Raw genomic sequence first — 22,741 nt, forward strand, 5'->3', positions numbered from 1 at the left:
TTTTAATTACAGTTCTCTCTTTGGTGCGAAAATTAGAGAACAATCATCGACGAGTGACTTCGGTATTGAGTTGTAAACGAAAAGAGTTCGTTTGGATAATTGAGCAATGTCTCATTGCAGCGCTGATGTCGAAACAGATTTATTATTGATCCGAAGGTGAACGTCTGAAAAATTGATACGGAACTAATTATTCAATAAATTTCTATAAATTGCCCACTTTAATGTGGTACTTGGGCATTTTTAATGGCACTCCTTTGTTAAGAAGATGAGGCACTTGTATCAAGTGGTTCACAATTATTAGCTCGTCCTTAGCCATCAAAATCTGTCGTAAATGTGGGACACTTTATTTGGAATCACTTTGCTAATTGCAATACAAATATCTGATTCCGATTTGAAATAACTGTCGATTCAAGAACACTTCTTACTCAAATTGCAAAATGGATGTCGCTTATTGCATAAATATTTATCTAATTATGCCATGTTATGTTAATGTTTATTGTATTTACACACTATTGTCAAAGATTGCGGACTAACTGTGAACCGACTGGAAAAAAAACACCAGTTCCTAGTTCGTCCTTCTGAAAGGTGCTCTGGTAAGTGTTGTGTTATGTGACAGGAGTCACTCAATCTTTGCCAGTTCTTGTCTCGAAAAACTTACGACAAGGCAATATTTACTTTATTAGTACAACAATGACAGAAATTAGCAACTTTGGGTTTCCATTTTACGTAATGCAAGAGCTGACGGTAGTTTTGTTACATAATTAAATTTTTAACCAAATATTCGGACTCTTCCTTTGATTGACACTTTTTTTTTCAAATAATTGCTAACTCTTTGCAGAAAAATTTAGGAATTCCCATTCATGTTAGGTAAATATGAGGATTACGAGCATAATGCACCTCTGTTATTTAAAAATGTAAATGCGGAATAAATGGAGTCAGATAACCAACTCTAACAATAAAAGACTATAAAAATCCTAATGGAGATAAGATGAAAGGCGCCGCTTATACCTTCAAAGTTCATCACATGATCTTTAACCTGCGTAGGTCAGTGTTGCATTGTATGCACCTTAGTGTGGAATATGGGTAGGTATAATATATTGCCGTAAAACAGTAGCCCTTAATCGGAAACTATGTCTTTATACAAGATTAAAAAAAATTTTTATTTTTTATTTTTTACTTGATGTTGAAGAACATGCAAAAATGGGTTAATTATGCAAATTTTGGTAACTGCCGAGTTTCATTTGAGTATTTTTTACAAGTGTGTAAAATTGGTTGCGCACATTCAAACCTATAAAAAATACAACTCCATTCCAAAATAAATTTTCAGATTCAGATTTAATTTTTTTGGTAAAATTAGACACTTTTTTGAAGCAGCGGAGGTAGAATTAAAAAAAAATATAAAAGGTGTTTAACTTAAGGTGCGTTTATTTCCATTTTGTATTATTTTTATTAAAAAATAAAAATAATAATTATAGATACAGTTACAAGTTTTTATTTGTCAAAATCCAGTGTTGTTAAAAATACATTTTTGGAAGTATTTAAATACAAATACAAATACTTTTTTGGCAAAGTAATTAAATGTAATTCAAATACAATTTTTGAGAATGTATTTAATTCCAAATACAATTACATTAGTAATGTATTATAAAGTATTTAAATACTTAGTGGGGATTATAAATTTAAGGATAGGAAAGTATAAACACTAAGATAAAAAAAACGTTTATTTACATTTTCTTTCGGGAAACTAATCAATAGAGCATCACAATATACAATTATACATCAATACCAATACAAAATTATTTACATGTTCATAATATTATCTAATTTAATTTACTTACATATTCTAAAACCTATCTAATCATTTTAATCTAATTTATTTATTAAAAACAACAAATTTTCAATATTTGGCCACCTACACTAAACATACGCTCAACTGGAGCGGAAGATGTTAAAATTACATTGTATTTTTTAAACATTTTCAAAATTGTCGGATATGACTAACATTAAAATGTTTTTTCCGAAAACTTTAAATAAGTTAAAATTTCGATGACTGCAGTATTCTCTAACACATCATCATTTGACAAAATCTTAAATCTGATTTCAATTACAAAAGCTGACATTAAATTTTTTTTACGTTTTTAGGACAGGATAACGAAGGAAGGCCATTTTTATTTTATTTATTATTATTATTATTATTTTATTTTATTTTAGAAATTCTTACATTAGAGTCGTTAAATTGGTGTAGAAAATTGCAGAAATCAGAGGAAATATTAATTAAAAACAAGCAGAGAATAACTTGAAAAAATCTGGGTAAAAAAATTTGGTTTGCAGTTTATCTACCCCTCGCAGAAATACTTAAAATTTATACTTGATATTTTGAGCTTTCATTTCTTTAATATGTGGGTAACAGTTCTTTATTTTTTTTAATGCTATAGTGTGTTTAGCTCAAACATAAAATTATTTCTTCTTTTTTTCCATCTTTCGAAAATGTACATAGGATAAGTCACTCAGTAAGTCATAATATTATTCAAACAAAAATAAAACTATACGCTACTTAATTTCAAAAGAATAATTTATTTCTATAAAAATAGATATTTTTAACTCTTTTTTTCCTTGTGTGATGATCTGATGACTTATTAGATTTTAACCCATTTGTTTCAACCCCTTAAAAATCTGAGATATCATTTACAAATTGTGATTTCTCCGGTAGCTGTTTAAAATTAATTATTCAATTTGAGATAAAAAATTTGTCGATTAGTTAATTACTGTCAGCTCCTTTAATTATTCCGGTGTAATCACTTACCTAGTTCCCACGTAATAGACTCATGTATGGGAATATAAATCATGTCTAATTTAATTTAAATATAATGTAAGCATAATGAGGAGCGCCCTCTCCAGGCAATCCCACTGTGAGTCACACCTGTAGGTGATATAGTTGTTAGAGGAGGTGTGAGAATAATTCGTCGACATTAGAAACAAACAAAGAAATGTGAGGGATGCATTTGCTTTATGCAGATCTAGAACGCTAATAAATTTCAAATGATTTGTGGTCGTCACCTACAACTCGCGACCATTTCTCACATTTATAATATTTTTCAAATAAAAAATTGCTCGGGGTCACGTTAGACAATTCAAACGCTTAAAAATCCAGTAGCAACAATGCTCGTTTACGGCAGAAGCTTAATGATTTATGGCAAGCTTCAAATGTTTTTGTTACAAAATCTACTTACATCACCAGGTATTTTTTGTAAAGTTATGTTCTTCAGCATGGTATTATGATGTATTGTTAATTAGTGATTTGTATCCGAACATTTACGCACGCACCTTTTAAGGCCATCTTAACGCAATAAAATTGTGTGAGACGTAATTTTGTTGGGAATAAATGTCATCCTGTTATTGTATTGGTGATATACAACTAAAAACTACCAAGGGAATATAATGAGAAAAGTTTTATCTGCTTTTATGTGAAAACTCGGTATTTCAATCTTTTTAACATTCTTGTACTCAAACATTTATCACACTCTTTTCCAAATGAAAATTCAAGAGTCCTAAGCTGTTCCTGAAGGTGTAGCTTTCCAAGTACCGTTTTAGCCTAGAAACTGTTTGCACTTGACTCGATTTCACCATTGTCCTTGCTATTAATTTTGGCACTCAATTAAGTGGTAATGCGAGACCTATCTTGAAAGCTAGTTTTTATCGAAAGCAAATATTTTTGTTTGCCAACGGCACCAATATGTCTGAAGTCTCAGATGTGGCCCAAGTGTCATTAAAGGATTGTGTTTGGAGGTGTATATCGACCAACAAGATCTGGCCCACCCCTGTGTCTGAAGGACACAAATGTGCATTGTCATATAGACTCCGTATTGTTTTCGCACATACTTCATGTTCTTTCACACGGTCAGTCATGTCTAAGTGTAAATATAGGTGGGTCTACTTCAGACAGTTGAATGGCTTGTGCACTTATATGAAAAAGGCCCTCAATTCGTGTTTACTATAATAAATTGACCTTGTAGTCCAATCGTTTTATCACATCCATCACAACCAGAGTACACAATTAAAACTGGCTGCCAAGAGCTGGCAAGAAGACAATTATCAACAACAAGTTGTAAACTGCCAAATTATTAGTTTAGTTTTAGTAAGACAAGAATTATTTTCGTATTTTGTTTTTTTATGGTTTTCTGTGAACTGGGGTAGAATAACAAATTGTGTGGTCTCGAGGTGTCAAAAGTCGTCTCAAGCCTTCTCATTGGAGAAACTATTTCAAATATTCACTCCTGTTGTGTTTTCTCTTTCTGTTTATTTTTTCGAACCGGCGTCTGATAAAAATTATTAATAAAATATTGATGCACACACTTGTGGTTGCCCGAAAAAATACAATTGCAATTCCGGACGCGTTATGCATAATATGCAAATTGGCTTCATCGCATTAAATTAATATTAATGTATTCATCGGTGCGGTCTCGAAAATCCTTTATTTTTGAATTGAAAGCTTGTGGCACTTGTGATAACCCTTCAGATGCACGAAGAATGCAATAAATTTCGTTTTATTGGAACGAACCCGACTTTTCTTAGAGCGTGTGCATTTTTGAGCCAGTTTTTATCTTTCCAACTTTTATTTTTGTATAATTTGTGGTAGAAGTTGAATAGGAGTGACTTTAACGAATAGACCAACCGCTGAAGTTGACACCCGGCCCTGTCAATGTCGAGCTACATTGTCCTCACATTAGCAGTCTTGTTCTTCGATTGTATGCCGCTCACCACAAACGCACGATAAATTAGATATCCAGCTTAAACACAGAATACATTTTTAAATCCATATCAGATTTGAGTTCTGTATCAATCATGATGTCTAACACGAGCCAGACGTTAGCTCTAAAAATTCGGGTGATTTCAAAAATGTTACGGCTTACATTTATATTACATCCACGTAACCATTAAGACCAGACTTTTTTTCAGAAAGTTGGTTTCTAATGTTCACCCACAGCATGGCACAAAAAATAAAGTAACGAGGGTTTGTGGAAAGGTGTGGACAATGTCTTTAGTGATAATGGGTATAAATTTGTTGCAAGTGAACATAAATAAGGAACAAGTCATGACATGTCCGCGAAAACATTAAAAAAGTGATCGTGCTACCCGAACAAACATCGTGATATTAGTTTACTGACGTATTTACTGAACATTGTTGCTACTCCATATACCTACATATTACAGATGTTTCAGTAGAAATAATGAATTCAACCGCTTAATTTATCGCTGAAAACTCGCTTAAAGATGAAGGGAATCAATTTTTAATAAACATACCGAAATAAAAATCGAGCTTTAAAGCTCAAGCAAGCTTCATTTAACAATCATACTACATTTAAACGACCAGAGTCTTACATTCTTTTACTACTTGTGTTGAATTTATTGTGTTGAACTACGTTCGTAAACTTCCCAGAGGACTGCTCTAATTTTTATACAAGGAAAACAGCTTTTTGCTTTAGAATTTTTGTTAATAATCAACATTATTTTAAAGACTACTCGTAAATAAATTTAATTAGTACATTTTTTAATTAGGTAAAATTACTTTCAATTTTTCTTTAGATTCTTTTTATTTATGGAAGTATTTAAAAAAATAGAACCTTAATTTAAATAAGATTAAATAAGGGTGCATGAGCTCGTGCTTTAGAAATTTACTTTTTAATACCTAAATTTTGATGTTTTTTTAAAACTCATGCTGAAGATGTTTATAGCATTTCCCTATTTCTGTCCAATCTTAAATCTACTCGTAAAGTTGATTTTTAGTTTAAGTTAGTAAAAAATAAAAGAAAAAACCATTTTTTTAAATCTTTTTTTTTCCTACAATTGACGAGTGTTTTATGAAATGCTCCCACAATGAAAAGTAATAATAAATAAATAATAAATAATAAATAATAAATAATAAATAATAAATAATAAATAATAAATAATAAATAATAAATAATAAATAATAAATAATAAATAATAAATAATAAATAAATAATACTCGCAACCAACGGTAACCGATTCATACGGTAATCTTGTCAACTAGGTAACTTTGCTTTCAGTGAAGAATTCTGTAAGATTTAAAAAAAAATTACTCATAAAACGTTTATTTTTATTTTTTATTAGGAAAAATTGTTGGTCTTGACGAGTGCAATTACCAGTTAAAATCAATGTACTCATTTCATTTCCAGCCTGTATTATTTATTATTTATTTAAAACAGGTTATAATATGTGGTGAAACCAACTTATGAATGTTTTCAGCACAACTAATAATCAAAAAATTCAGATTTTTTAATAAATACTTTATATTTTCTCTGTGTATGTGAAATTTTTTATTATTTTTTTACAGTGTTTTAATTAACTTATAAAGTAATTATTAATTATTATTATTTAATATAATACAAGCATAGAAAAAAAAAGGATGTATATTGTTACGTTGACAACTAACTTGAAGTTTTCTGCGGAATAACTTTTAATTCACTACTCTACTACTTTTTCTGTCTCTCGAACTTCTCACCCTATTTATTCCCGATTTTCAGTTGTTTCAGAATTTACCAATCAGAATTTAGTGTTCAGTTTTCCAGTAATACGTTAACCAATAGAATTTCAGCAATGAAAACACTAGAAGTTCAACACGGAAATGGAAACTAATAGAAAGCTTCGGAACGAATTATAAAAATCGTTTAAAAACTGAAAACTATAACTAATATCGATTAAAAACGAACACTTTGAACAACAAGAAACCGAAATGTTCACAAATAAAATCTTTCCTTTAGGATTTCGTCACAGTATTTTATAGCAGAGGCTGATTTCTGAGTGATTGTTAGTTTTAGAGATATATTAATAAATTATTAAAGGAAAAGGAAAATTTAAACCAAAAAATTTAAGTTTTTCCTGAAGTAGTCACTTAGTTTACTTGTTTTTTTTCAGTCAGATTTCGCAGGGCTTTAAAAATGACCATGTTTGTAAACTTGATATTCACTACTTGTCTTTTTTGGTTTAAAATACTACTCGTAATACAACACCAGCCAAGGACTCACTCATATTTTAGTATATTAGCTTTTTAAGTCTTTTTTGTCAATATTGCTTAACTTTTTCAATTATTATTTGTATTCTGCGTTTGCCAAAGCTCTGGAGCTTTCATGCTAGACGTATGGGCTTCCCAACATCAATTTCTCTTGTCTTCAGACACACATTTAGCCACCCGTTGCTCGAACATTGTCTTATTAATTGGCGCAAAGATCGTATTTTTGAAGGGAATTACATATTCATAAAGTGGCATGACCGTATTGAATTATTAATATATAAGTGTTCATCTCTGTGGCAATTTATCTTGTCATAACCGGTATCTTACACTAAGTGAACGATATCTCATTTATCACATAAAACCAATCACTCAGGTTTCACAGTCCATCAGTTAGGCTGTTTTTAACATCAATCACCATCCGTTGGAGACTAACATTTCACAGTTTGTTCTATACTCATAGAAGAACACTAACAATTTCCCTCTAGAAACCTCTGACCCCTGCTAACACAGAATTATAATTCAAAACTGCAATCTTCAGAACAATATTGACATCTCTTAGAATATCTCGGAACTTTCACCTTCTCGTCTTAAATTGATGACGGCTTTCGATTTGCGTTATGTACGCTTGGATTTAAAGCACTGACTTCTAAGAATCGATTTCTGTGATGCAGCGGAGACGTGGATCTGGGATCTTTGCCACGGCCGTGTCGCCAAAGAAAAGCACCAATAACGTCATTTTAACTGATTTGTATTCGAGCGTATTCTGAGGTGCTCCTGACTCTCTATATGGAGGCAATACGACACAACAATAAAAACCACGTTAGCTTTATATCCTAGTATGCCTACATTAAATTCAATCGCTTCTAAAGGCAAAACCAGAACGGCTCAATAAATCCACGCGACAGAACCACAACATAACATCTAATCCAAATATTCATTCAAACCAAATTTGCAATTTGCAATATGAACATGATAATAAAAGTTTTATTCGAGTAGTGGAAACGGTACCTGTTAGCTGGCTTGTAAAAAATGGGTATGTAAATAACCCGAAGTAATTTTAAATAATTTCTAATAATGACAGCGTAATACGCAGTAGCTCTTTCAGGTCATATACCGAAGAAGGTCAATCAAAAACCCCTTCTAGTCTATAATTATGCATACGCCGCCTCGATTTGGAGCAAATCCAGTAGCGAAATCTAATTTGGTAATGTAATTGAAATGCAAAGGAAAACATGTCATTACTAGTTATTTCTCTTCCAATTATTTTAGACGAAAAAATTTTTGCTCTTAATTTCATTTCATTAAAATACCTTTCTTTTACACAGCGATGATAAGACTGCTCTGAATACAGTTATAATCACATTGATGAACAAAGATTATTGTAAAATACAGACCGGCGCGATTTTATAGTCCAAATTAAAAAATTACTTTGACCAAGTTAGCAATTCAGCAAGTTTAATGCTCGTAGGCACTTTTTGGATCGAAACTAGATTATAATTTAGGAGTCCAGCATTCTAACACTTTCCAGTAACAAGTCTAAGACCGCAAGTCTATTAACTCGTGCACTGTAATGGGTTTATCTGTCAGATCAGTGAAAATGCGCTTTTTGATTTCCTTTCTTCTATTTTTTGTAATAGAATAAACAATCTTTTAACTTTTTTGTTTTGAAAAAATGCAATTTAAAAACTACTTTTTTCAAGTCAAATAAGTCAAAATTCATTTTTGTTGTAATGGATTATTTTTCAATCCTCGAAGAGGTCGATTTTTTCATCTAAGTGCTACTTTTAGGTCGTCATTTTTTTGAGTAATTATTATGTTAATTTAAATGTTTATACATTTTTTGTTTTTGATGATGTACTTCTTCACCTTTTTGGATACAAAATAAGTAAAAAAATTAAAATGAATAAAGTAAAATTAAAAAAAAATTTTTGGAAATAGTACACAAAGGGCTTTAGCATTTTGTTTTTGTTCTTAAAATAGGAATATTTCATAGTGAGTCACAGATTTTTTATTTATTTCTTGTGTTTAAGTTCAGGTTAATCAGTCAAATCCTTTTGTTCTTGGATTTTTGGTTTTTAAGTTATGACTTTTTTTAATAAAAATATTAAAATTGTAACCGGAAACTGCGCCGTAAATTGATGATTAATTAACGTCAATCAAAATGGCCTAAAATTGATAACAAAAAAAATTACTAACTTGTACTTTGAATTTTTTTAGAATATTAGTTTGGTGAGTTTTTTTAAGCTAAGTTGTACGAGGGTAAGTCAGTAAGTCTTTACAAAATCTAGGATGCGGCGCTCGTCACCTAGCAACCAATTTATTTACGATAAGTGACATCTTTCAATAGACCGCTGTCAAAGTTAAATGAAGTAATTTCTTTCAAAATCATATTTTCTGGACGGCTTGAAGAAGTTGGAGAAACGCTGGGCTAGGGGAGAACTATGTTGAAAAATAAAACTAAGTTAACCCAAAATAATGCGTTGTTCTATTGTTTTGTAAAGACTTACAGATTTACCTTCGTATACTACAAGAATTGTAAATTTTGTTGTAGCTTATCCAATTATCCTCGTAGATAGAATGTGTATAATAATTGGCAAGTGCTTGGGGTTTACCTGAAAGTTTCGGAGTTTTGTTCATTGTAAAATGAGAATAACTGTAATTAGTGTACAGTTCGTTATGTTTGAAATGGAGCAGTGAATTATACTTATTTTTTGAAAATCAACCCCAGAGGACGCGTGAGAGAATCAGTGTGATGATGATTGCTAACGATTTGTCTGTTCACACGATCTGAACCTGAACTATTATAACCAATTATTTGGGTTGTGTTATACATATCACGCTTCGCCTGATATGGAGATGCAAACGTGAACACGTATCGGTAATCTTTCGTTGGTATGCAGAATAAAAACCTTCTCGGAACAAGGTTATTAAGTAAATACTATATTTACGCTCTACTATTGTATAATCTTTTATCATAAAAAACACTATTGTTGCTTGACCTTTGAAAATATTTCCGCCGAAACAGTTTTAATGAAGGAGAACATTTCATTATTTAAACGCGGAATTAAAAAGCGCACACCATTATTAAAGCGGCCTAATGGCCAGACGTCGAAATCATTGTGTTTTAAATTAATAACAAACAGCTACGTATAAAAAACCGAAAATTTACATTCATTATTTTCCAAGTGTGATTACATATTTCGTGCGTAAATCGGAGTAAAAGCCCGTTTCGTTTCGTCCGTAATTTTGGGGCATGCACTTCTTTGGTTACCTTCGGGAGGGTTTAACGAGAATTGTTTAACACAATGGCTATATAATTTATGGGAATGCGCAACTGCATACTCAGTTCGATACTGTACATCCACTGGTTGCCATAAATAAACGGTTGCTGTGACAGAACAGCCCGCCTGTCTGATCAACATTTGGATTAAATGTTAAACTGTAATACATTCTTTTAATTCTTGTAACTACGCAGTTATGTGAGGCTTCTTCTCGGAACCGCGGTGTTTTATTGATACCAAACCAAACATTCAGGCCAGATGCATGCAATTGAACTATCCAATATATTTTTGTTGCTTGCCGTAAAGTTCACTTTGTGGATTTGTTGTAACTGTGCTGCTTAGTAATTGCCTTTAAATGTTAAATGCGATTATTACCGGAATCGCAACGAGGACTCGAGTTTCAGAAACACAGTTTAACTTTTAAAGGCCTTGTTTATCAAAGCCGCTGATTGTCGTCGTTGCACTTGTCGCCAACGCTGAATTCTGCCTCATGCAAACGGAACACTGCACACTGTGTACTTGGCTCATGACGGTTGATAAACGCATCTATTCATTACTTTGGCTTTGAACTTTGCGACTACGTTAACGGCAACGAATACTACCTACTTTGACGCACGAGGGTGCTGACTGCTGCTGCTCCAGACGTACACACGCAACATATCTTAGCCAGGAACTTAAAAAATACTCATTTGACAGAAATATGACTTCTCAACAGCTTTTGTCAGTTCAGTATCATTGTTAAAAGCTGATATAGACCGTAAAATGAGCCGCCGAATTTACTGGAACAAACCGTTTTGCTCTACGACTTTTATTTTTTGAATTATGATTTTTTTAAGTATTAAAACACTAAATGCCTCTATACCCGAACCGTTGCCCAGAGCGGCTGCAGGTTTTGACGAGAGAATAAATAATTTCAAGCGCAGTCTGACGCTTTTTCGATTTTTGCTTGTAGTATACGAGAAAAGCGCAAACAAGTAGCAATTGTTCGAGAAAAAAAAACAATCTTTCTGTGTCGATTAGGGCGAAACTGAAAGAGTTAGGAGATGTTATATTTTATTTTGAAGATCACTTAAAAATCTATCAAATATGATGGGTTTTAATTTTTAAGTCACATTCAAATTGACAAACTTTTCAGTTTTTTCGTTTTATTTTTTTTATTACGGCAAAACTATTCGATAAAGTGAAACTATTTTGCTGTAAACATGTGTAAAATGATCCGGGAAGGTATAATACAGAAAATGAGCCGCTGAATTCAATAGAACAAACCGCATTGCTCTAAGACTTTTAGTTTTCGAGTTATGAATTTTTTTGTTGAATAAAACTGTTCACAAAAAATTTTAAATTTTTAATTCTTGTGAAAAATTGATATAATATGTAAAATGAGCCGTAGAATTCAATGGAACAAACCGCAGTGCTCTACGACTTTTAGGTTTTTTTTTAGTAAAAAAATTTGATCGCTTCTGTGGCCGGAACCGTTGCCCGGAGCGGCTTCGAGTTTAATAGAAAAAATAGAGAAAATTAAGCGCTATCAGATGGTTTTTTGTTCGTTGCTCTAAGTCTTACAGTTTTCGAGAAAAACGCAAAAAAAGGTTTCCATTTTCGCTTTTTTTCAATTTTCAACCGCTAATTACGGCCAAACTATTAGAGTTATCGAAAAACGGAAAAATTGAGGACAACCGGAATAAAAAGCTCTACAAAATAACATAAGACTCAAGGCGATATCTCGCAAAAAAATTTTCAATTTTCAAACGCTGATTACGGCCAAACTAAAAGAGCTAGGAGAAAACGCTTTTTTAGATCGGAAAGAGCACATCAAAATCTATAAGATAGGATCGGTTTTATTTGATTTTGAAACACTTTAAAAATTGACCGATTTCTAACGAGGGGGTGTCAAATTTTTTTAATTTTTTTTTATTTTCTCATTTACGGCTAAACTATTCTAAAAAGTGGAACTATTTTGATTTATACATATGCAAAATGATCCGGGGAATCGATTGGCATCAAGAAAATTGCCAAATTCTCAATAGTTTTTTAGTTATGAATTTTTGAGTATATGATCTAATTTTTGCTTTTACTTGCATTTTCACGAAAACTATAAGTCGGACAACAATTTTTTTTTTGAAAAAGATAGATAATTTAAAGAGCTTTCTAACGATAATACACTTCATGGGGTTATCTCGAATAGTTCCGGAGCTATTGCTCGAGAAATGTTCCGGGTGCCCAAAACCGACAAAAACTGCGACGAAAATTGAAAAATTAAACTTCTAAAAATCGAACATAAGGACTTTTTGTGGACTAAAAACAACTTTTGTGGGTTGTTAAGACATGTAGAAGTCCATAAAAAATTTATAATTATATAACATTTTTTTAAGTTACGAATATTTACTAATTTTTTTTTTTGGTTTTGGTGGCAATTTTTTCGAAAACTATTAGTCAGAGAACGATGATCTTTTTTGAGACAGATAGATAATAATTGAAAGAGCCTTCCAACGATAATAAACTCAATGGGGTTACGTCTTATAGTTCCAGAATTATTACTCGATAAATGCTCCGGGTACCGAAAATCGACAAAAATCTCGCAAAAATTGGAAAAATCACACTTTGGAAAACCCAACTTATTGACTTTTATTCTATTTTTTAGTTGAAGCGGTTGTAAACGCATATAAAAGTCTATTAAACTTTGTTAGTGAGTAAAATTTTCTTTTTTATTTTATGCAAATTTTTTTTAAATTTTATTTTTTATAGAAGGTTTGAATAATACGTAGAATGACTTGCAAAATTTAATGGAACAAACCGTTTTGCTCTGCGATTTTTAGTTTTTAAGTATTGAATTTTTAATTAAAAATACCGGCGCATCCACCATTTTTCAAATCGAGATTATTTTTTCAATAAGTTCTCGATTTAGCTGGTGTGACAAAAAAGATATTATACGTAAAATGAGCCTCAGAATTTACTAGAATTAGCAGTTTTGCTCTACGTTGTTTTCTGTTTAAGTTATGAATTTTTCCGTTGAACATAATTAGTTAAAAAAATTAAAATTTTTAAATTCGTGAAAAGCTGGTATAATACGTATAATGAATGAGCCGTTGAATTTATTTGACCAAACTGTTTTACAAGACGACACTTAGTTTTTGGGTTATGATTTTTTTTTTTTTTTTTAAGTATATCTATTTTCTAAACAATTTTTTTTCGGTTGTGTGTACATTTTTTGTTGTGTTTTTTGTTAGCTTATTACGCTGATTTCTTATTAACACATTTAACCAAAAACAAAATATTGAGTTACTTACTTCACAGACTCGATATTTTTGAGTTTTGGCTTTTATTGGTTCTGGTGAAGTAGTACATTGACGCTTCATACCTGATATATTTGTGTTTAGAAATGATGTTTTGGCCTCAAGATTTCATCAAACGTAATGTTGGAAAATCTATATTTCTAACAGGTTTGAAACTCTTTTGTTCCAATATGGTTTTAAATTCCGAATTAAATATTTGTAACAAGTTGTGACAACAGAACTTTTAAAAACACTACTGATAATTTTGTGCCAAAGACTTTAAAATATTTACGAATGAGATAATGAAAATATATTCTAGTGTTTTCGCCAAATCTTTGTTGGAAAAAGGTTTTATATTTAATAATAAAATGGGTTTATTAACAATTTTAATTTATTGCGCCTTTTTAATTCAATTATGCAAATGTAGAATCACGAATAAAAGCGTTTGGGTAATTTATTTAGAGACGGCGCCATAAAAATTTCGAAACATTACGTTTAATAAAATTTATAGACCATCTAAGGGTACCATTAAATGAAAATTTGAACTCCAAATTAGACTTAATTTTAACAGGTTCGATAAAGGACGAAAACATACAATTAAATTTATAGATGATACTCACATTCCGGGTAAGCACTTTCAAAATTATTTATATGCAGACATTACCTGATGCGTTTATACAATAAAAAACAACTTGTAAAGCTACGGGCTGTAAAATTTAATGCCTGAAATTTATAGCATCGCACCTAATAAAGTATGTCTTAGTGCAGCCGGCAGGTCATGGACTTTTATACTTAAAAAACTGGACCAGCCATAATGAACCCACTAAAAAATCCAAAAGACCATAAATAAACCGGACGAACAAAAGGAGACGTGGTAGTAGTGTAATTAACTTATTAATACGACTTTATTTAATCAATTACTCGCTATGGCGCAAGATGTTTTCGGTTCACAAATATGTATTAGTAAAATTCAAGCTGTAATTTATACTTTTTATAGCCGTGAAAGTGATATTATTGCTAATAGTTGAGATAACCCGTTGTTTTTTGAATAATAAAGCGACAGATGCATATTTCAAATGCTAGAAATTGTTTTCGTTACATAAATTGTGCCTCAAATTTAGAATTTACGAAACTAATGATTGTTTTATGCAAATGTCTCCGTTAATTAAATATTTTAATTAGTGATTAAACAGTGCTATTCACTCCTCAACCGTCGCAATTTGCCCGGCATTCGAACAATATTCGCTTTAAATGCGCTTGGAAAGCTGAAAAGCGTCCATCGTCCAGCTAAAACTCTTCGTTAAGTCGCGCCTTAATTGCCTGTTTTATATTATAAAATTAAATTATGGTACAATATAATCTTATTAAAGAGGATTTTTCGTTGATAGTGTAGACGGGATCGTGCTATTATTCGCTAATAAAAGTATAGGATTTCCATGAAATAAATATATTATTGGTATAATTGAAGAAGTTTCCTCTTTTTGTGTTACTCGCACGAGCCTAGCCGGTTATGGAGCAACTTTTTGCCATGCTGGTCTAAGGTACTTCACTTGATATATCGGTGCATTTATATGCAAATCCCATTACTATGACAAACTTACAGTTACATCATAGCTGCAGATATCGAAAGTGACAATGAGCCAAAAATAGCAACTTTTTGTCTCAGTATATAAAGTACTTTTGCGTACTTTTTTCTGCACTTTGTTTTGAAAGCGTTGCTGGCTTGGATGCGATGTAATTACCTCTGGGTTAATTTTGGCATTAGGATGTGCTCCAAGTAGTTAAACGATCGATGTTAGTGTGCCGTGCCATCATGAAAGTATTCATAAAATACAAAACACTTCCCATAATTTCAGTTTTTATCAAATAGGTTTCTAATAGGCAAGTACAGTAGATGAGAGAGTTGTTTGTATCATTTATCACGTCCAACTGCACAACCTAAAATTTAAGTAAAGAATATCTAAAATATTGAATAGTGTTACCTTTCCAGTAGTTTGCGGCGTGCTGTGAGAAAGTTGAAAACATGCCACACTTTATCGCTCTTTACTGAGTTATTTTCGTCCACATATAGCAAACGTTAGATATCACCAGGGAGATTTAAAACATCTTCGGACACATGATTTTGTCTTCTACGACTTTTAACCTGTCTCTGGATACTCGTATACAAACCACCGTAGAAGTGCTGAAAAAAGATCGCTTTTTGTTGGAGTCACCAACAGAGTAGAACTCTCCATTTTATGTCATAATACCAGACTATTAAAAACAATGAGTTTGTTTAAACAATGGAAATATAATATAAAAAACTAAAAGTGGAAAATAATTTATAACAAGTATTGAGAAATCTCTGGTATGTTAATCGATTAAACGATGTCACGGTGCAAACTTGCTCTATATAGGATAAAGTCGTGATCTGACCTGTAGCATTATTAACCTTGGCAATTACGCCCATTATTGTAGTACTGATGTAATAATTCATTATTTTCTATACGAAGGTAATAAAAGTGACAATTATAATATTAATTACCGGTTTAGATGATAATCTAGCGACTTAATTACAAATTCAAATTTATGTGGACCACAGATTTTAATTTATTTCTTAAAATTTTTCTTCAAAAGAATTAAAAAAATAATTTCTGGATCAGTTCTAAACCCAGGCAATAAATAGTGTTTCGCGCTTGACGCAGCGTTGAAATTTTATGAAATCAGTTTAAATCAAGGCAACCCGTTGCTAAAAAAATTAAAAGTTTGCAAACTTGTTACTTACATTTACTTCTAAATAAGACGAGATTGTTTACATTTAACAATGTTGTAGTTACTGATTGATTTTTTCTAATTGATATTAAAAATTGCCTTTTTGCGAAATTTGATCGAAATACTTTAAAATCCCTTGTTTTGAAATTGATATCTGAACGCGTCCGGAGATGAAAAAAACTTTAAAAGGATTCGGTTTTTTGGCGTAGGTACGTGGTTTTTGATATTTTTTATTTTTTATTAGACGCAGACGCTGGATATAAATTTGTTAAAAGTACATATAAAAACTATCTAACAAACTGTTTTCATCTTATTTGATGTTCAACCCAAACTGTAAATAAAATAAACAAATAGGTTTTTAATGATTTTCTGAATCTACCATTTGGCCTTGGAATATAATTTTCTTGAGTTTTATTGTTGAAATGTTTGAAAAAGCTCCGGAAATTACGATATTTTTTTTGGTCACCAATCGGAATTCCTGCATTAAGAAACAATTAATATCTCCTTCGACCAGATGTTGCTCCCATAAATAAAAACGTCGGTAGGTGACTTACTGACCATCCACTTGTACGGAATATTAATTTTTATCCATTGATGTATACATTTCATTGACAGTTTTATGAACTTTCAACAATAAATTGATGTGCTTACAAAAAAGTCCTTGTCGTTGAGCTTCTGTGATTAATCGTTCATAAAGAAAGTCTACATATTACGGTCAAAGGAAGAATGTCAACGATGTAGTCACTCATGAAGAAATACAAATTTCCGTATTAGAAAGCAAAGAGGATACTCTCGCGCATAAGAAACATCGTAATCTCCATACAAATAGATCGTGCCGCCTCCGCTTTTACAGCACTTCTGCCACAAAAAGAAGAAAAACCCATTCATGAAAAACTAAATGTATATTACGTATGCTGAATGTGAAATCAGAGGAGAGCGCTAAAATGGCATAAAGCTGTATTCACTGCAGAAAACTCGCGAAAGAAACGGCTCATTATTAATAATAAATGGGCGCTGTTCTATGACATGTTTTGCACTAGCTTTTGTACAAACTAAAACTACTAACGTAAAATGAATTGACAAGATGTACACGAAATAACAGATGTGTTCTGTTGTTTAATTAGTTGGTCATTAAATATCACTCATTTCAAATGAAGAAAATCTTTTCTTATGTTATGGCAGAGTTTCTGAAGCTTTTTTTTTAATTTTTGACGAATTTTTAAATTGGGTCGTAAAATAATTCCGTGGAAGTTTGGACTGGGCTTTAGAGTAAAGTGGGAGCGCGAATTTATCCCCTTTCAGGCACGGTAGCCAGTAAATCGGTCCTGTGACACGAAGTAAGAGTTCCATAACTCTTATCGGCATTCTGCAAACGACCATCGAGATTATCGTATAGTAGTAGAGAGTACGGTAACAAGGTAAAAAAGATAGTGGAGGTAGCAGCAATAGCCTTATCTTAACGGCGAGAAATTTTTTACTAGTACACACCTAGACGCTCCACAATGTAATGAGTCAATTACGGTATCCCATCAGATAAGACAATGCGGACCAGGACACTACTTTATAATTACCAGGCGCTGCTCTGATAGTTGCGGAATTTACATAAACACGATGACTTAGATTCATTATCAGTACAAGGCCCGAACACGTCTTTATTGCTTCTTTAAATATACCCCAGCTTGCGACCATACTCGTGTTATAATTAGCAGTTCATGTGCCGCTAAAGAACACTCTTTGTTTACATATCCTAATGAATCCATTTGCATACGCATAATATTGCTGCTCACTACTTTTACTACCGTTGTTAAGTCATTAAATTCAGACGAGAATTAAACATCAATAAGCGCATTAATCTTGAGAAAAATTCGCCTCGTTTTCTTATACAAGTTATATCTGACCGTTGACCCACAGACGAGTATCTAGTCTCACCAAACCCCAATATTTCACAAGAAAATAATTAGTTTCATATTTCTTTTGGACTTCAGAACCGATTGCGTTACCTCTTTCGTCTTCTTCTAAAAAGATCAATTTTGCAACCTTAAGGGTCGGTTTACAAGAAATTTATTTATATTTGGTAATTGTTTTTTAAATGCGAACAGCTTTTTTCCAGAACTAAGCTAAAGGATTAATTACTGGAATAATAATAATTTATGATCTAGCGTTTGGTTATTTTAGGTTATCCTCATACATAATGCAATTACAAACTTAATCACTATTATTAGCAGTGTGTGACAACGATGAGAACAGCGACATGAAATATTGGTTATCTATAGATTACAAAATTCTCGACCTGCAAGTCAACTGCAGACATTTTACCAAACTTATACGCGTTTCTGAAAAACTACCAATAAACAACAGGAATTTTAATAAAAAGTAGAACAATTATTTAATTTTTTTTATTTAGGTAACAAAGTTTTTATAAAAAATATATGTTGCAAATTTGACTCTTCACACATTTAATTAAATGATTCCAGTGCAGTTTATTTTGCAAGATTCAGGAAAATTTTACGGATGATACGCCAAAAAAATAATTTATGTAAAATGCCAAAATATTTTGAAAAAACAAAAAAAAATTAAAGTACTAAGAAGTGATTGATGGTTTCTTTAATTTTTTTTTAATTAGGCTTTGTTTTCTGTAAAATCAGGAAAATTTTACGGATGATTCTTGTAAAAATAAATCACCTAAAAACGAGTCTGTATTCTGTTGTATCTCAGAACTTCGACACTGTCAAAATTTCCATTTTTTTTCTGTGTAAGGCAGTTTAAAGCAATTTTAAGCTTCGTTGTGTCTAATTCGAAGAATAAAATTTTGTATTCAACTCGTTTTCGTAAAAATTGGTTCATTTTTTTCACCTCGTGGTTTGATTATTCGCTCGTGAAATAAAATGTCTGATTTACACTCAAACTCGTTAAATAAATAACTATTGACAAAACCAAAATATTAAGGCTTTAATAAGTCGTCCTTGTTTTTATTATTATTTTTTTTTTTGGAATTGAAGGTTCTTTTAATAACCTTTGTTTTCAGCAAATATTAACAAAATTTTACAGATCATTCGCTAAAAATTATTTATCTAAAAACGAACTAATGTCAAAGAAATTTGAAAAATCCTAAAAATTTATTAAAACTCTAAAAAAGGGTGATGGAATGTTCAGTATTTTTTTGCAATCGAAGAATAAGAAATACTTAAATTTTCAAATTAGATTTTTACTAAGTACCTAGGTATGTGAAAGACTCACAACAGCAAATTAATGTGCATAATTTCTTTCTTTTTTTAAATAGCATTTTTTAGTTAAAAAAAGAGATAAATGAAATAATTTCTTGCTGCATATCTCTTGTTCTTCAAAAATGGCAAATCCTGGGTTTTATCACTAGGTATAACTAAAAGATGTAGTAGTGTCTAGTGACTATGTATGTATTTATTTGGAAGCTAATTTATTAATTGCGTAATCAGTAAGATGTACATAGACATGTTTCAATTTTGTTATACCCAAAAGTTCCTTACGTTTGAATACATAGTAACATTTACAGTAACGATCATATCTAACCACGGAAATGCACAAGTGAAAGCTTCCTCTAAGCTCTACCAGCTGGTGCCACCTAGCGTGCAAAGCGAGTTACTCATACATTCCCACGTAGATATTCACGATACATCACATTTTAATACGTGCTTACGAATTTTGCAAATGAAATATTGAGTATTTAATTCGAAACCTTGGATTAACAGGACTAAGCAAGAGAATTACGCATTTTAATTAACACTGTTTCAGTTTTCTGATCAGTAAGTTGGTTGCTTAAAATTTCAGAGGACTATTAGCCAACACTTGGGATTATTTCTATTAAAATCATTTCAATGCGCTTTAAAAGTTGCTTCGTGAGTTGTAATGAAGTAATTGAAATGAAAAGTGAACGTACACTAAACAAAACGTTCCGCTAATTACGTGTGAGATCCGTAAACAAAAATAATTTAATATCATGTCAAGGTGAATCAAGGAGCTTCCATTAACTTCATCGCCAAATTATTATAAACTGCTTTTCGTTTACAGTTTTATTAAATTGTATAATTTCGTTATAAAATGAAATAATGCTTCCTGAAGGTGCTCCATTGTTCAATGCAAGCTTAATTTAACATGAGATATGGTTGATTTTATCAGGCTTGAATTTTGTCAAATCGCGCTTTCAGCTGAGCACCTAAATATGGAAAGCACAGCTTCCTTGATTAATGAAGGGACTTTCCCTTCACACGGCTGGCCGCATTGCTTAGTTCCTTGGCATATTTTTGTTTCTGAGAGGGAGCCACTATAAAGTAAAACAATTCTGACAGTTCTAAGGTTAAGTGTTGTCACACTGCTGTCAGTGCAGAAAATTTCTAAGGCAAAACGCATTAGTTTTAGCTGTATAGTTGTAGAAAACGTATTCTACAAACATTTGGCACGTGTTTTTACTATGAGGAACCAAAAGCGCATGTTGCCATGTGAGTGACCAAGAGCCTATGCCAAGAGCGAACTGCGAAACACAAAACGAACGTAAAAAGCATCATACAAACTTGAACATTTTGCCGTATGGTAAACAAACATTTTTATGCTCACGAAAATGATCAAAAGAGTGTTGGAACGCATTTGCAACCAACTGTACAAAATGTAATTAGTGTCCAAATGCTTTGCATTTAAAATTTAGATTAAAACTTGTGGATAAAAATGAAACTAAGCTTTGTCTTGCCTTCCTGTTAGCAAAATTTTGTATAAATCTTGTGCAAAAGAGGTTGAAAACTTAAATTTGTAAAAAATATGACGGCTGTCATGTTTGACACCAAGTGAATTTTTCAGCAGCAACTAATAGATGGCGCTACAATAAAGTAAGATCTCAAAAAACACTTTTTTTGTTCAATGCGACCAGCCGTGTAAAGGGTACCTCTCTTCACTAATCAAGGAAGCTGTGATGGAAAGTATCTGGGTATGCAAATGATCTTTGGTACATTGCTCGCTAGGCATGTTATAACAACTCGATGGAATTAAAGGCTGTAAAATTGCAATAAAAAGTGAATTAACGTACAACGCCTACGTTTCATAGGTACGCAGGTTCAAGTTGGTGGATATGCCACAATAATATGTGATAAAACTCGTCCGTTCAGCTTCCCAAAGTGACGAATCTTCCGTAATGATAATGACCGTGAACGATTTAAATTGCTTCCTAAAAGGCTAAGCATTCACTTTCTCGTACTGGTTTTTATTGTATTGTTCGTGAAGAATGAACTCTATGGTACAGTAAAAATGTAGAAAAGAAACTGGACGGAGCCGAAGGATGGCATAGACGAACATGATGTATTTACAGCTCAAAGAGAAGCGGAAACGGAGCTGCACGCACAAACATCTAGTCTCTCCATAAGTGTATTTACTCACAAGTCATTTCCTATCATCTAGTTCACAAGACACGCCGCCGGATTCTTGTCTTTGGCTGAGTGGAAGCGTCAGAAGTTTACGTCAACTTGGTATTTACGGTGAATTACTCTCTCAGGGGAATACAAAATGCTAGAGAAGCCGATGATTACCTTTTGGCATTACTGCTGCTCAGCCATTACGATCGAAAAATTTTGCCTCCAGTAATTAAAATACAATATTTTTTTGCTTATTTTTTTTAACTGAATTGACGAGCAGTAATTTAATTATTATTGCATGCATAACAGTTTCATAAATAAAATTTTAAATTTTTTGTTTTTGAAGCTGTCCAAAATATTTTGATCATCACTAAAGTGACGGAAATAGTCCACAAAGTGTACCCGTGTGTCTTGTTGGTTTTATGTAAATTCAAGTTTTTTCAAAAACTAATCTTTACTGCTTTGCTATGCAAATATTATTGTGATTTATTTCGGATATTTTTTTAGATACAAACAAAAATTTTATTTACACTTACCTACTACTTAGTACTGCATTTGATTTTTAAATACGAGGCATTTTATCACAGCAGTATAATAAGAAAAACTGCTAGAAATTCGTAGAAAATAGAAACACCATTATAAAGATTATTCGAGTTACAGAAATTATAACTTTTACTCACGAAGTTAAAACTACTGTGTGAGATTGCTAAATTATTCACCTAATAAATTTTCCAGCTGTTAGGAAATAATTTAAGTTGAGAAAGCTTTATTAGGGAACTTCCACTGTATCTAAATAGAATTCAGTTTTCGATTCTCATAATATGTACTAAAAAAATTACGGGGAAACTTGATATAACTTTCCAAAAAAAATTGGGTCATTAAAAAGATCTAACAAGTCCGGAAAACTTTTTTCGTTATGTCAAAAATAATGAGGATAAATTAACCCATTTGTGACCGATTTTTATGTCAAACCTGACAAATTGAATTAGATTAATGGCATCTTCAGTTATGTTTTTCTCGAAAACAAAAAAACTT

The sequence above is a fragment of the Tribolium castaneum genome, chromosome 1 (genome assembly GCF_031307605.1).
Source record: "Tribolium castaneum strain GA2 chromosome 1, icTriCast1.1, whole genome shotgun sequence".
In the NCBI taxonomy this organism is placed as follows: domain Eukaryota; kingdom Metazoa; phylum Arthropoda; class Insecta; order Coleoptera; family Tenebrionidae; genus Tribolium; species Tribolium castaneum.